This window comes from Capsicum annuum, chromosome 5, assembly GCF_002878395.1.
Source record: "Capsicum annuum cultivar UCD-10X-F1 chromosome 5, UCD10Xv1.1, whole genome shotgun sequence".
NCBI classification, from domain to species: Eukaryota; Viridiplantae; Streptophyta; class Magnoliopsida; order Solanales; family Solanaceae; genus Capsicum; species Capsicum annuum.
In genome coordinates, this window is record NC_061115.1 from 210,901,805 (window position 1) to 210,915,567 (window position 13,763).

The 13,763-nt window shown below is 35.4% G+C and overlaps 1 pseudogene; it reads left to right on the forward strand.

Moving 5' to 3' along the window:
- The first annotated feature begins 1,040 nt into the window (after positions 1–1,040).
- Positions 1,041–13,763, forward strand: part of LOC107872110 — a 101,783-nt pseudogene continuing 89,060 nt past the window's right edge.

Below are 13,763 nucleotides of genomic sequence, written 5' to 3' on the forward strand. Positions count from 1 at the left end.
CAGCAACAGTAGACGTAGCAGTTAGTCCTCATCATTCAAGGATAATCTTTATTTTATTATTGCACTAGATTCAGTATTTTAGCAGATGGAGTTAGTTGGGGACCTATCCCATCACTCCACAATTCAGACAGTTTAGAGGCTTTTCAGATAGATGTATTAGTGTTCAGTTGTAGTTCAGATATTTGAACCTTATGAAATTTTTTGCGCCAGTTTTCCACATTTTTACAGTGTATTATGCAGTGCTCAGTTATAGATATCAGAAAAGGTTTAGCTTGTGGTCCTTCGAGATTATGAACATCGTGTAGCATTCTGGGTACCAGACTCGGGGCATTACAGTGGGTGAGTTGGTTAGGATAAAGTTTGTTAGGATAAGGGAATATTAGGGATTTAATTTGTTAGAGGTTTATTTAAATTTTGTTATTTTTGTATTTTTGTGGGGTATAATCACATGGGTGAGGGTGTATGATAACGCAAGGTAAAAATGGATGAATTGGGTTTTTGGGACGGACAAAATTAGATGTCTACATCTGCAACATGAGATAATAACACCATTTAATAAAAGAACTTGCTAACGACAACTAAACTAAAAACTAGCAAGTCATATGTACAACAATAACTACCACGACTTAGTACCAAATAGATTGGGTTTGACTATATATATCCTAATCTATTTGCTTACTTTCCTATAAGATCTCTTCTCATATGTGATGACATCATATCTTGAAGAAGTCCATAATCTTCATCCAAAGAGGAAGAAGAGCTCCAAAACTGTTTTTCTTGTTGTGAATTATTATTAGTCGAAAATAAGGAGGAATCACCATAACAAGTTCTTCCTCCACTATCACCAGCACTAACGGAGCCACCGTAGTTGATGGTTACCGGTTGAACGCCACCATACCCCAGAGGCATTTTATCGGGCAGGGATGCGTGTGTGTACCTTCATAAGTTGTAACAACTATTGAAGGATCATGAATTGACTTTTCTACTCTCTTCTTCACACCACATGATACTGTTGCGCAACGATAGCAACTCCTGCATACATGAGACACAAAATAAGAAATATTCATAAACGAAATGCTTTGAGCTCCAAACAATCCTTTTATACTCTCTGTTCATTTCATGAGACACGAAATCTGAGAAACGCCGATTCTTTGCATGTATCAGATAGTGTCTGTAGAATTTATAATTTTAAACATGTCATCATATTCTTGTAACTATATGTAAGATCATGTTATTAAAGGTAAAGAATGTGCAGTTCTTTTTTAATAAGATTAGCAAGGAAAGAACGTAATCTAAAAATGTGACAGATATAGAAAGTAGCAAGTTTTTATAGAACTTTATGCTATCTACATTGTTGATATAAGGAAAAAAATTTATATCATCAAAATACTTTTATCTGATGTAGAAGCTTGTAACCTTATACTTTAAGGTCACATGTAAATATCTTTGAGAAGGCTTGAAAGTATAAATGGAGTCAGGATTTAGAGTTTATGATTTCAGAATATATTTTAGATCTTTTAAGTTGCTAGGTTATAAATTAAAACATGTACAAGTATAGTAAATGGAGTTGTTAAAACAAATGCAAATTTGGACCAAGATTACTGAGCTCAGCCCAACTCGTACCTTAGTCTCTAGATTCGGCCCTGTGGATATATGACAATAATGTATATAACTTAGTCTCATTTTCTTTTCAAATAAATTAATCACTTGCTTAGAACCGTAGACATAAGCAAATACCGTGGCATTTCCTGTTTTCCATGTAGGTGTGAAATATACAGATGGCGTTTTGCTTATTCTTTTCATTCACACACCTTCATGGGTCTTGTAATGTTTGAATATAGATTTAGTTGGATATGCAGCAATCGGGACGAGTGAAGAATTAGGAAGTGTGTGTAAGAAAATTGTTGATGTTGGGAGTAAGCAAAGAGAGGCTGAGGAATTGGTGAAAATGAATCAGAGATTGGTATCACAAGTGCTGGTATAATTTTTCATTCAGTTATAATTGGTATGACTTTAGGGATGTCACAGAATCAGTGTACGATAAGACCACTTGTAGCTACACTTTCCTTTCACCAGATATTTGAAGGAATAGGTCTTGGAGGTCGCATTGCACAGGTAATTTTTTATTCTATACAAGGAAAGTCGTGGGTCGAGGGTCTATTTGAAACGTTCAAAGGGTAGAATTTAGATCACATTTATCAGATTTCATTAGATATGTTGTTGTTGTTACTAGTCTTCGGGGTAACACGCATTTTCTGTTGTCATGTAATAAGGAAGTCATGGGTTTGATCTGTGAAATAGCCTCTTACGGACACCCATGGCGTACAATAAACCCTTGTGGTCTTGTCCTTCTTCAAAACCCTTGCATAATAAAAGCTTAGTTTTGTCAGTTATAATACTTATTGTGTAGAATTTAATAATAGAATTTCATCAGTATCTATTACTATCCCATATGTTGCTAATTTAACAAATACTTCCTCTCCTCCGTTTCTAAAAGAATGACCTACTTTCCCTTTTAATGTATTTCAAAAAGAATGATCCTTTTTTTTTGGTAATACTTTTAATTCAATATTTCACATGACATGTTTAAAACCATAAGATTAAAGCGCATTTTGGTACATTTCACATAACTTTAATTTTGGACAACAAGATTCAAAAGTTTCTTTATTTTTTTTTAAACTCTTGTGTCAAGTCAAATTAGGTCATTCTTTTTTAAACAGATGGAGTACATAACAAACAGTTATGAATTTTTTTCCCTTGCTAAAGACTTCTATATGATGGAAGAGTGAGGCACGACTTTTAATATGTATGTATATATCAATAATTATAATTACACGGAGGACATAAATCTTACCCTTGGATATAATTAAATAAAAAGTTACCGATGTTAGTCTGCTTTAGAATCTGCTCAGTGATAAGTGTTTGGATAGAAGTGTTGAAACTATTAACAAAGATTTAGCATTTTTAGTAAAATACGTTGATAAACACTTCTTTATTAAAATGACGGAAATCGATTTATAAGTATTTATTACAGGCAGGATTTAGCTTTTGAACAACAGCCTATATTATGATTGCCTTCTCTAAAGATATGATTGAATGTAAAGTTACCGATATTAGTATGCTCTAGAACCTGCTCAGCGATAAGTGTTTGGATAGAAGTGTTTTTCATTTTTTGGTAAAATATGTTGATAAGTGTGTGTTTTACATTCAGGACTTAGACATAAATCTTGGCCTAGAAAGCGAGACATTTATTTGGTTAGTTCTGAATCTAAAATTTTAAAGATTTTGTTGTTCTAACTTTAATGTAGCTCTAACCTGTGGGGGGAGTGAAATAGCTTCATTTATTTGCTTTAGCTTCCTTTCCTAAGTTGGCTAACTAGAAAATCTGCAGAACAATCGCCTTATCCAAAGATGTGATTGAATCTCAAGTTATCAATATTAGCCTGCTCTAGCTAGAATCTACTCAGTGATACGTGTTTGAATAGAAGTGTTGAAACTGTTAATAAATAGTTAATGTTTTTGGTAAAAATATGTATTATTGGATATATTATTGGGAATGATTGCTTTTTCAATAACTGGATATATATGATGACACAAGTCCAATGCATTAATCCTTGAAGGTTTTTTCTTCTGGTATACTCATAGACATTGCCTTAGTTGATCTTATTGCTCTTGATTTCTCTCACAACAAATTGATGAGTGGTCAGCCATTCTTGAAAACAGTATCTTTTATTGCTCTTCTTCTTGGCTCGACTTCTATGTCAATCCTTGCCCTTGGGCTTGAAAATAGTAGATTAATAAACTTGTGTATCCTTTGACACTTGGAAATTGAAAGTTTGTCATTATTTTTGTCCTTGTATTTTTTATTGACAAACATAGATACCTCAAAAACATATCTAAGTGTAGTCATACAAGTGAAGTACGGAGAGTATTGGCTTAAAATAATTTTTTTTTTGAACAGTTCGGAAAAAGAAAATACATAAATTAAACATAACAACAGTAAAATAATATGACTCGAAAAAAGTGTTATCCGCACTTTCAATATTAAGTAATGCATTAATCCACACACAAAAAGAAACTTTTGTAGGTAGTCCATCATCTCAGAGTTAAAGGGTGCCATCTACATTGTTGGAATATTGTGGTAAGGGGTCCCATCCACATTTATAGCTACTTGAAACTTGCTACATATTCAAATAAAAACGGGCAGCCTAAATTCAATAAAAGTTAAAAAGGCTGGCTTATAGCATGTTTGGCTAAACTTTTATAATCGATTTATTTTAATAAATATTTTTTTATTGGCATAATTTTGAAAAAGTTACTATACACCAAACAACTTGACACATATAACAAGTTATAAACTTGGTAGTCCACCATCTTAGAGTTAACTACATCTACATGATTGAAATATGATTCTAGTAAAGTGTACCATCCAAATTTCTAGCTATACTTGGAACTTGCTACTATAATTTCAACTAAACGTGCACAGGCTAAATTTCAAAAAGAAAAAAAACAGTAAAAAGAGGTCTTATAGCATGTTTGGTTAAACTTTTGCGATCTTCTTATTTTAATAAATATTTTCGTTTGTTAAACATGCTTTATGAAAAAGTACTATCCACTAACCAACTTGACATAAATGATTCATACTTGAAAAGTAAAGTCCTCAAGAGCTTTTCACTTATGGAAACTTACCTTTAAAATTATTGGCTTCACAATTGTTCATCGTTGGCTATCATATATATGCTTGATTTGAACAAAGATATATATAGGAGAATGGCGATAAAGAATTTTTTATTTTCCTCGAAGATGAAGCTTTTTAGAGGGCGGGGGGAAGGACTATGGCAAGCTTTGAATTTCATCCCGTATAGGTGAAATCTAAATAAAATTTTTTAAACGTAATAAGGAAACAAATCTAAGCTTTCTTTCAATTTATTGGATCGGGTTTTTGCTTGGGCCCCTCCACTCAATGTAAAGTTATGGATCTTGTTTTGCGATCTTTTTATTAATAAAAGGTATATTATATTTTATCCCAACTATTTGGTTAATTACATCTTATCTCGATTTTTTAAAATCGTGATACATATGTTATAAGGTGATACATATAAAAAGTGATACATTTAAAACTAACTAGATATTTAATTTAAGGATGTAACAGATTCTCTTTTATTCTGTAGAGCAAATCACGCACAAGCAGTTACACAATGAACTAATGAGATCTGCAAATTTCAAACGAACAAATCAAGCCGGAGAAATGGAATGCTGTCGTAGGATGAGAAATGATTTTTGGTGCACAAGATTGTTTTAAACAAAAAAATTGATGATAGTGATATGATTGTTAGAAATTGTGTGCATTATAATTCATAGGTGGAGTCTCAAATTAATAATTCAAAGGATTCTACTATGCAAATTGAGAAGTTCGATCATGGTAATGTTGACACTGGTGCAGCGACTGTTTCAATCATTTGCAAGGAGATTCGGCCTATTTCTGGGTAATTACGTGAAGAAATAGTGGTAATGTCATGACCCCGTTTGGAGTCATGGTGGCACCAACCACATCCCATCGGTAGGTAAGCCGATACCGTAACCCAGAGATATGGCAAACTAGTTGAAGGTGTGACCTTTATTAGTAGACCCTACATTCCAGAACTATGTAGCCAATATAGGTTGAGTGTTAACCTGCCAGTTGAGGGTTGACATATATCTCACTAGAGAACATGCTAGTAGAAGGTGACTCTTTAGTACTTTGAGACTTCACTTTAGTGGATTCACATAGACAGTGTTAGGAACCGTGGCACGATACTGACACCATTCCAACTGGGGTCACAGGTTGGACATCAATTAGCTCATATTGGGGCATGTCGATTAGATAATAGCTCCCATAATCTCAGTCCAGTCTCAGTTAAAAGTTAGTTAAGGTTTGCATGACTATAGCATACATTTTATCAGTTAACTCAATACTCAAATTTCAGTATTTCAGTTTATAGACTATTCTCGTATCATGTAATATACTTAGTCATGCATTCTTAGATTTTACAGCCTTCACGAATACTATGCATCAGTTATCTCATGCAATTCATTCAGTCAGTTATTATTCATGCACATGAGCCCATGCATATTATCCTAACCTCATTTAGCATACGATCACATTCAAAGTACCGATGGAATACTCATTTCTTGCTATATAATGTCTCCTATCATAGGTTCGGACGCTCGGGTTATCGACCGTACTTAGGCATTCTGGTACATCACAGCAACCGCAGTGGTGAGTCCTCATATTTAGAGGACCGATTATGTTTATTTCAATATTTTATTATTGTGTATTTCAGTATTTTATTCTAGTTAAATAGTTAGAGTTAGTTGGGGCCTATCCCATAAACTCTTATTCAATCGATTTTAAAGGCTTTCGAATATTTCAGACAGTTAGTTAGTTGTTAGTTTTCAACATTTTTGCTTATGTTTCAGAATTGTGGGTTTCAATTGTATTGTTTTCAGTATTTAAGCTCTATGGCATATCTAGCTTTTTTTGCACATCTATATCTTTTATTATCAGTTTATTTGGTGCTCACAGCAGGTACCTACTCATGGGTTAGCTTGTGGTCACTTGTGATCATAAGCACCGTGTGGCATACAAGGTGCACTCCCGAGGTATTACAAACTTGGTATCAGAGCCTAAGGTTTTAAAGCGTCCTAGGAAGTCTAAAACCCACGTTCTTGTGCATGGGTGTGAAGCGTGCCAAACCTATGGACAACAGGCTATAAGACGTTTTAGGAAAAGTTTTCCTTCTTTCAGTATTTATGTCGAGCGAATAAGCATGAGATCAATTTAAACTCCCTTTATAATTCAATTTTCTTTCTATTTACAGAGCGTGCCTCCTAGAAAGACTAACAAATGAAGAAACGGGAATCAGCCTACACCTCCGCCTGTTCAGGAAGATCTCCTAAAAGAGCATGTTTCTCATGCCAAATTTAGAGCTGTATTCACTACTTTATCTCACTCTATAGCAGCTTATAATAATCAACTGGATACTATCTCGACCATTTTAGTGGCTAATAGTGCCGCAGCTAGGATTTGAGACTTCACCCGAATGAACCCTTCTCTATTTTTGGAATCCAAGTCAAATGAGGATCTACAGGAGTTCCTTGACATAGTTCAAAAGGTAACTGACATTATGGGTGTGACTTCTAGTAATAGTGTAGATTTGGGTTCTTACCAGTTGTAGGATGTTGCTCACACTTGGTATTAGTAGTAAAAGGGTGATAAAGGCGCAGATACAGGGCCTGTTGAATGGGAGGAGTTAGCCACATCCTTTTAAAAAAGGTTCTTTCCCTTAGAGTTAATGGAAGCTAAGGTGCAGGATTTTATCAATTTGAAACGGGACATGAGTGTGAAAGAGTATTCTCTTAAGTTTACTTTGCTAGACAGGTAAGCTCCTAATGTGGTGTTTGATACTGTGGATCCTCTTCAGACTTGGATCCCATGAAAGGAGGATTCATCTGGGTGAAATCCCAAATTCTGGTTGTAGCAGTATTGGCTACTAGGTTGACCAGAACAGTAGCTGGCCGCTCATTCTGTGCTGGTATAGAGTTCACTAGAGTAGTGAACGCAACTCTGAATTCTACGTGAGAGACATGCTCGTTCAGAGGATCTGCTTGGATGGGCTGAGGGGCTGGCTGGTTTCCTATTCTTCTTTCGTTCTTATTGGGAGGCATATTCTGTATATCAAAGAAAGAAATGGATTAGACAAAGAGTTTAACTTGAGCTTATGCTCACTCGTACGACATGAATACTAAAAGAAGTGAAACTTTTTCCTAAATGCCTTGTAGCCTCTGGTCCATAAATGTGGTGTGCTATACACCCATGCACAAAAATCTACATGACGTGGCTTTCAGACTTCCTAGGACACTTTAAAACCTTAAGCTCTGATACCAAGTTTGTAATGCCCTGAGAGCACACCCTGGGCATCACACGGTGCTTACAGTCCCGAGGGACCACAAGCTGACCCATGACCTATTACCTGCGGTGAGCACTGGATAACATGATCATAAATATAGAAGAATGATAACATGACATAAGGTTTTAATAGCTGAATTCAAAACTGAAATATGAGCCTATAGAAATAACTGACTGAATTTGATAAAATACTGATAAACTGGATAACTAAATGTAAAGTCTGAATACTAAATAATTTCCTCTAATATCTGATAATCCTCTAAAATTGAATCACTGTGAGTTGATGGGACAGGCCACAACTAACTCTAACTAACTACTAAACTGAGACATGAAATAAAGTAAGTCTGTCCACAAAGTATGAGGACTCACCACTGCTACTTCTGAGGATTTGATAAGTTTAATCGTGAACCGACATGCCCCAATCTGAGCTAATCAGGGTCCAACATGTAACCCCAGTTCGAAGGATGTTAATACCGTGTCACGGGTACTAACGTTGGCTATGTGGATCCACTAAATTGATAAAATGTCCAAAGGACTAAGGGTGTCAAGCCTGAACTGACGAGTGACCCCTGCGAGATAGTCAAGCCTAAACTGATGGGTGACTACTCATATCCTATGTTGGCTACATAGTTCTGGAGTATAGGAACTACTACAATGACTCTACTTATTTGAAGGGGAAGCCGCCATCCCTATACTCGCTCGGTGCTAAATCCTACTCTTAATTGAAAGAAACTAAACTACTAAACTCTTTTGAGTTTAACTGACTGATATTTGACTATTCTGGTAATGGTTATAGTATGTTCTGAAGACTATTCCATAATGTACTGAGACTAGATTACATAAAAAGCTATTGTTTTCGGGTATTCAGTACCCCCAGAACTAAAAAAAAAACAATGGTAAAATGACACTAAAGATTGGGGGACAAAGCATGAAGGCTTTTATTAAATCAATCACTTTTGTAGGCATTTTACCAAAGACTTGTAGGTCATGATTTAATCAATTCATGAGAATAGTATAAAATTTGAAATAATAGCATGATTTCAGAATTTATAACACTAAATCATGATCTAATTCGAAGAATGACAATAATAAAACATGTGGGAATTTAAAAAAATGATAATTTCATTAAAGTATGGTATAAAATCAATATTCATGGAAGTTCATGGAGATTCATAGTTTAAAATCATAATTTAATAGCATAAGTCTTGAAAAGATGATAGATTTGTAGTTTAAAACGGATACTTGGACTCCATATATGAAAGAGATCCATGGATAAACATGTAACATACCTGGAATAATGAATTTCTTCAAGTTCTTGGTGAATTCTTAAGGATTGGCCTTGAATTTGAGAGCTAGGCTTCTTGATTAGGAGAGAATACCTTTTGATTTTGGGAAAATTAATTAAAGAATGATTTTAAAACATTTTTAGGGCTTAAGTATCACACTTGGGTGACTAAAATAATGGGGAAGGACTGTTTTAACCCTGGACGAAATATAAATTTTTCATCAAAAATTACCGAAAAATACCCCTGTTCTCATGCGGCGCTATTGTACCGTGTTATTGGAATGGGAAAACTGGAAAACTGGATGATGGAATGACGGGGGAAAATTGCGGTCCTTCATTGATTGGGACCTGGAATTTCTTCACAACGCGGTGAAAACGTGTTGGAACACTGGAAAATGACAAATGCCAATTTGGCCTTTGGCACAGTGTACCAGGATCGCGGACCAACACTAGAAATTTTCTATCGTCATTTAGACTTGCTCCTCGATGCGCTAAGGATTAAAATGATGGTGTTTAACGATTGAAACTTAAAATTATTATAACTTCTTACCCGATTATCATATTTTGGTTAATTTCTATTGAATGGAAGGCTCTAAATTGACAAATAATGAGTGTTTCAAAAATTTTATATATGAATACTCATGTATTGGGACTTAGATTGCACTAAGGAAAAGCTGGGTATTACAAAAAAATTTGGATATATAGGTTAAATATAGATATTTATGGTTATATACATATTATTGAACAATCTTGACATGTTAGAGAAGCACAACCAAGGGTTCATGTAATATCCGTGTTAGTCTTAGCTCCTTCAGCCCATAGTGCATGTACTAGAGGCTTAAAACTTGAAAATTTAGCTAAGTTTTAGGGACTTAGTTTTATTTTTAGCATATTAACTTCGATAATTTTTAAAGTGACCCCCCCAACCCTGAAACAATGATTTCTATGTTAATTCATGTTCAGGGGTGTAAGTACCATGTCTCAGGGAAGTTTCAGATTTTTCGGATGAGGTTTAGATCGTGTTTAGAATTTGAAAACAACAAGTCATCGCGATACGGCCATTATAGTGATGGACGGCTCATTGCATCGCGGTACCTCACTAATCCGCATTTTAGTTGCAAATTTAAATCCCAGAAGGGCAGTCTTGCCATTTTTACCTCCCCAATCCATGAAAACACGAGATTTATTATTAATTAAGGCATTCTATGCCCAATTTCCTCAATTCCTCTCTAAAATAAACCCTAGCCATCACCCAAATTCATCAAGTTCAAATATTATTTATTTAAAAAATTTAAGAATTCAAGCTTCACCACCCAAGAACGATCAAGAAAGTTAATTCTCCTTCAAGATTAATGCCTTAAGGTATGTTAGCTGTTCATCCATAGGCCCTTTCCACCCGTGGGGTCCAAGAACCTATTTTTATGCTTTAAATCATGAATTTATATGCTTACAATGAGTTATTTTCTTGAAGCTCTTATGAATTTTGATTATTCATGATGTTTGTAAGTGTTTGTAGTTAGAAAGTAGCCCTTGCATTTTTGAAGCATGAAATTCCATGTTAAATCCTCAATGTATGGTTTTAGTGCCGTGACTATTTATTACCACATGTTTCAAACATTCATGAATTTCAAGTGTTTGATGAAATGCCTAAATGGTTAGATTTTGAACAATGGCTACTTGTTATTCTTTTAAGCTTTAGTATGTTTCTACTCTTAATGTTATCGAGTCCTGGGGGTTACGAATATCCAAAAATTTAGGATTTAGTTTGTCTCATTATTTTCAAAAATGGTTTTGAATATATTAGAGTATTATCAGTTCAGTCAGTTATCATTTTAGTAAGCTTAGTTAAGTCTAGTAATCAGAGTCGATCTAGTTGGGAGTAGGATTTAGCAACGAGAGTACCTAAGGATGGGGGATCACCTTCCAGTTAAGGGTATGACCTTTAGTAGCAGTCCCTGCATTCTAGAACTACGTATCCAGCATAGGTTGAGATGTTAACCTTCCAGTTGAGGGTTGACATATATCTCACTAGAGCACCTTCTAGTAGAGGGTAACTCTTTAGTGCTTTTAGACTTCATTTTAGTGGATTCACATAGCTAGTGTTAGTACCCGTGGCATGGTACTGGCACACTTCTAACTGGGTTTATAGGTTGGACCCCAACTATCTTATATTGGGGCATGTTGATTAGATTATAGCTCCCACAGCCTCAGTCCAGTCTCAGTTCAAAAGTTAGTTCAGGTTTGCTTGACGATAACATACAGTTTATCTAACAAATCAGTACTTAGATTTTAGTATTTTAGTTCACAGACTTTCTCGTATAATGTTATATGCTTGGTCATTCATTCCCAGCTTTTACAACCTTCACGCATACTAAGCATCAGTCATCTCATGCTATTCATTCAGTCAGTTATTATTCATGCACATGAGCCAATGCATATCAGTCTAACCTCATTTAGAATACCAATACGTTCAAAGTACCAATGGCATACTCATTTCTTACTATATGATTTCTTATATCATTGGTTTGGATGCTTAGGTTGCCGACCACACTTAGATATTCTATCTCATCAGCCGTAGCCGCAGTGGTAAGTCCTTATATTTTGAGGACCGATTATATTTTTTTCAGTATTTTATTCTAGTTAAACAGTTGGAGTTATTTAGGGTTTGTCCCATCAACTCTTATTCAGTCACGTTTAAAGGCTTTTGGACATTTCAAACAGTTAGTTAGTTGTCAGTTTTCAATATTTTTGCTTATGCTTCAAAATTGTGGATTTTAGTTGTATTGTTTTTAGTATTAAAGCCCTATGGCATATCCATTTTTTCTGCATATATATATCTTTTATTATCAGTTTATTTGGTGGTCACAACAGGTACCTGCTCATGGGTTAGCTTATGGTCACTTGTGATTGTAAGTACCGTGTAGCGTCTAGGGTGCACTCCCGAGGTATTTCAAACTTGGTATCAGAGCCTAAGGTTTTAAAGTGTCCTAGAAAGTTTGAAAGCCGTATTTTGTAAAGTCTTGTACATAGGTGTGTAGCGCGGGAGGCTATAAGATGTTTTAGGAAAAGTTTTCCTTCTTTCAGTAGTCATGTCAAGCGAATAAGCTTGATCTCAATTTAAAATCCCTTTATAATTTAATTTTCTTTCCATTTATAGAGCATGTCTCCCATAAAGACTAATAAAAGAAGAAACGGGAATCAACTCACACCTCTGTCTATTTAGGAAGATCTCTTAAACGAGCTTGTTTCTCATGCCAAATTTAGAGCTACATTCACTACTTTATCTCACTCTGTAGCATCTTATAATAATTATCATGCTACTATCCCATCCATTTCAGTGGCTAATACTGCCGCAACTAGGATTTGAGATTTCACCCGAATGAACCCTTCTCTGTTTTCGGGATTCAAGTCTTATGAGGAACCGCAGGAGTTCCTTGGCATGGTTCAGAAGGTAACTGACATTATGGATGTGACTTCTAGTGAGAGTGTAGATTTGGGTTCTTACTATTTGTAGGATATTGCTCACACCTGGTATATGCAGTGGAAGAGAGATAGAGGTACAGATATAGGGCCTATTGAATGGAAGGAGGCTGCCACATCCTTTTTATCTAGGTTCTTTCTGTTAGAGTTAATGGATGCTAAGGTATAGGATTTTGTTAATTTGAAGTAGGGGAACATGAGTGTGAAATATTATTTTCTTTAGTTTACTCAGCTTACCAGGTATGCTCTTAATATAGTTTCTAATGATAGGTCTAGGATGAGTAAGTTTATTTCTAGGGTAGCTGATAGTGTGGTCAAGGAGTGTGGGACCACAATGTTGATTAAAGAGATGAACTTGTTGAGGTTGATGGTCCATGCACAATATAGTGAGGAGCAAAAATTTAAGGAAAGAGAGCGGAAGAATAAAAAAGCCAGAACAGGTAGCCTTAGTTTTGCTCAACTGAGATTAAAGGGTGGTAACCATCCTCAATTCTATCAGAAATCATCAGCCCCAACTCCGTCTTCAACTAGTGCTCCAGTGTAACAGTTCATTAATGATAATCGGGATAAGGTGCTAGGCTCTAAGACCCAGGGTAAAGTGAATAGTTGTCGTACAAATCCTCTTTGCCAGAAATGTGGTAGAAACCATCAGGGTGTGTGTAGATCTGGCAGTGATATATGCTTTGGGTGTGTAAATCTAGGCTACAAAGTTAGGGATTGCAAAAATAGTGGTCACAGGGTCAGTCCAGTTGGCCCCCAGGGTATCGCTTCCAGCGCAACCAGTGGTCAGTGCCCAAATAGATTGTATGCACTTCTATCTCGACAGGATCAAGCAAGTTCTCCTGATGTAGTTACTAGGACGTTACAGGTCTTTCATTTACATGTTCATGTTGTAGTTACTAGGATGTTACAGTTCTTTCATTTACATGTTTATGCCTTGTTAGATCTTAGAGCTTCTGTTTCTTTTATAACTCGCTACATAGCTGTTAATTTTGTTGTCAGTTCTGAGACATTAGCAGAACCTTTCTGAGTGTTCACACTATTAAGTAT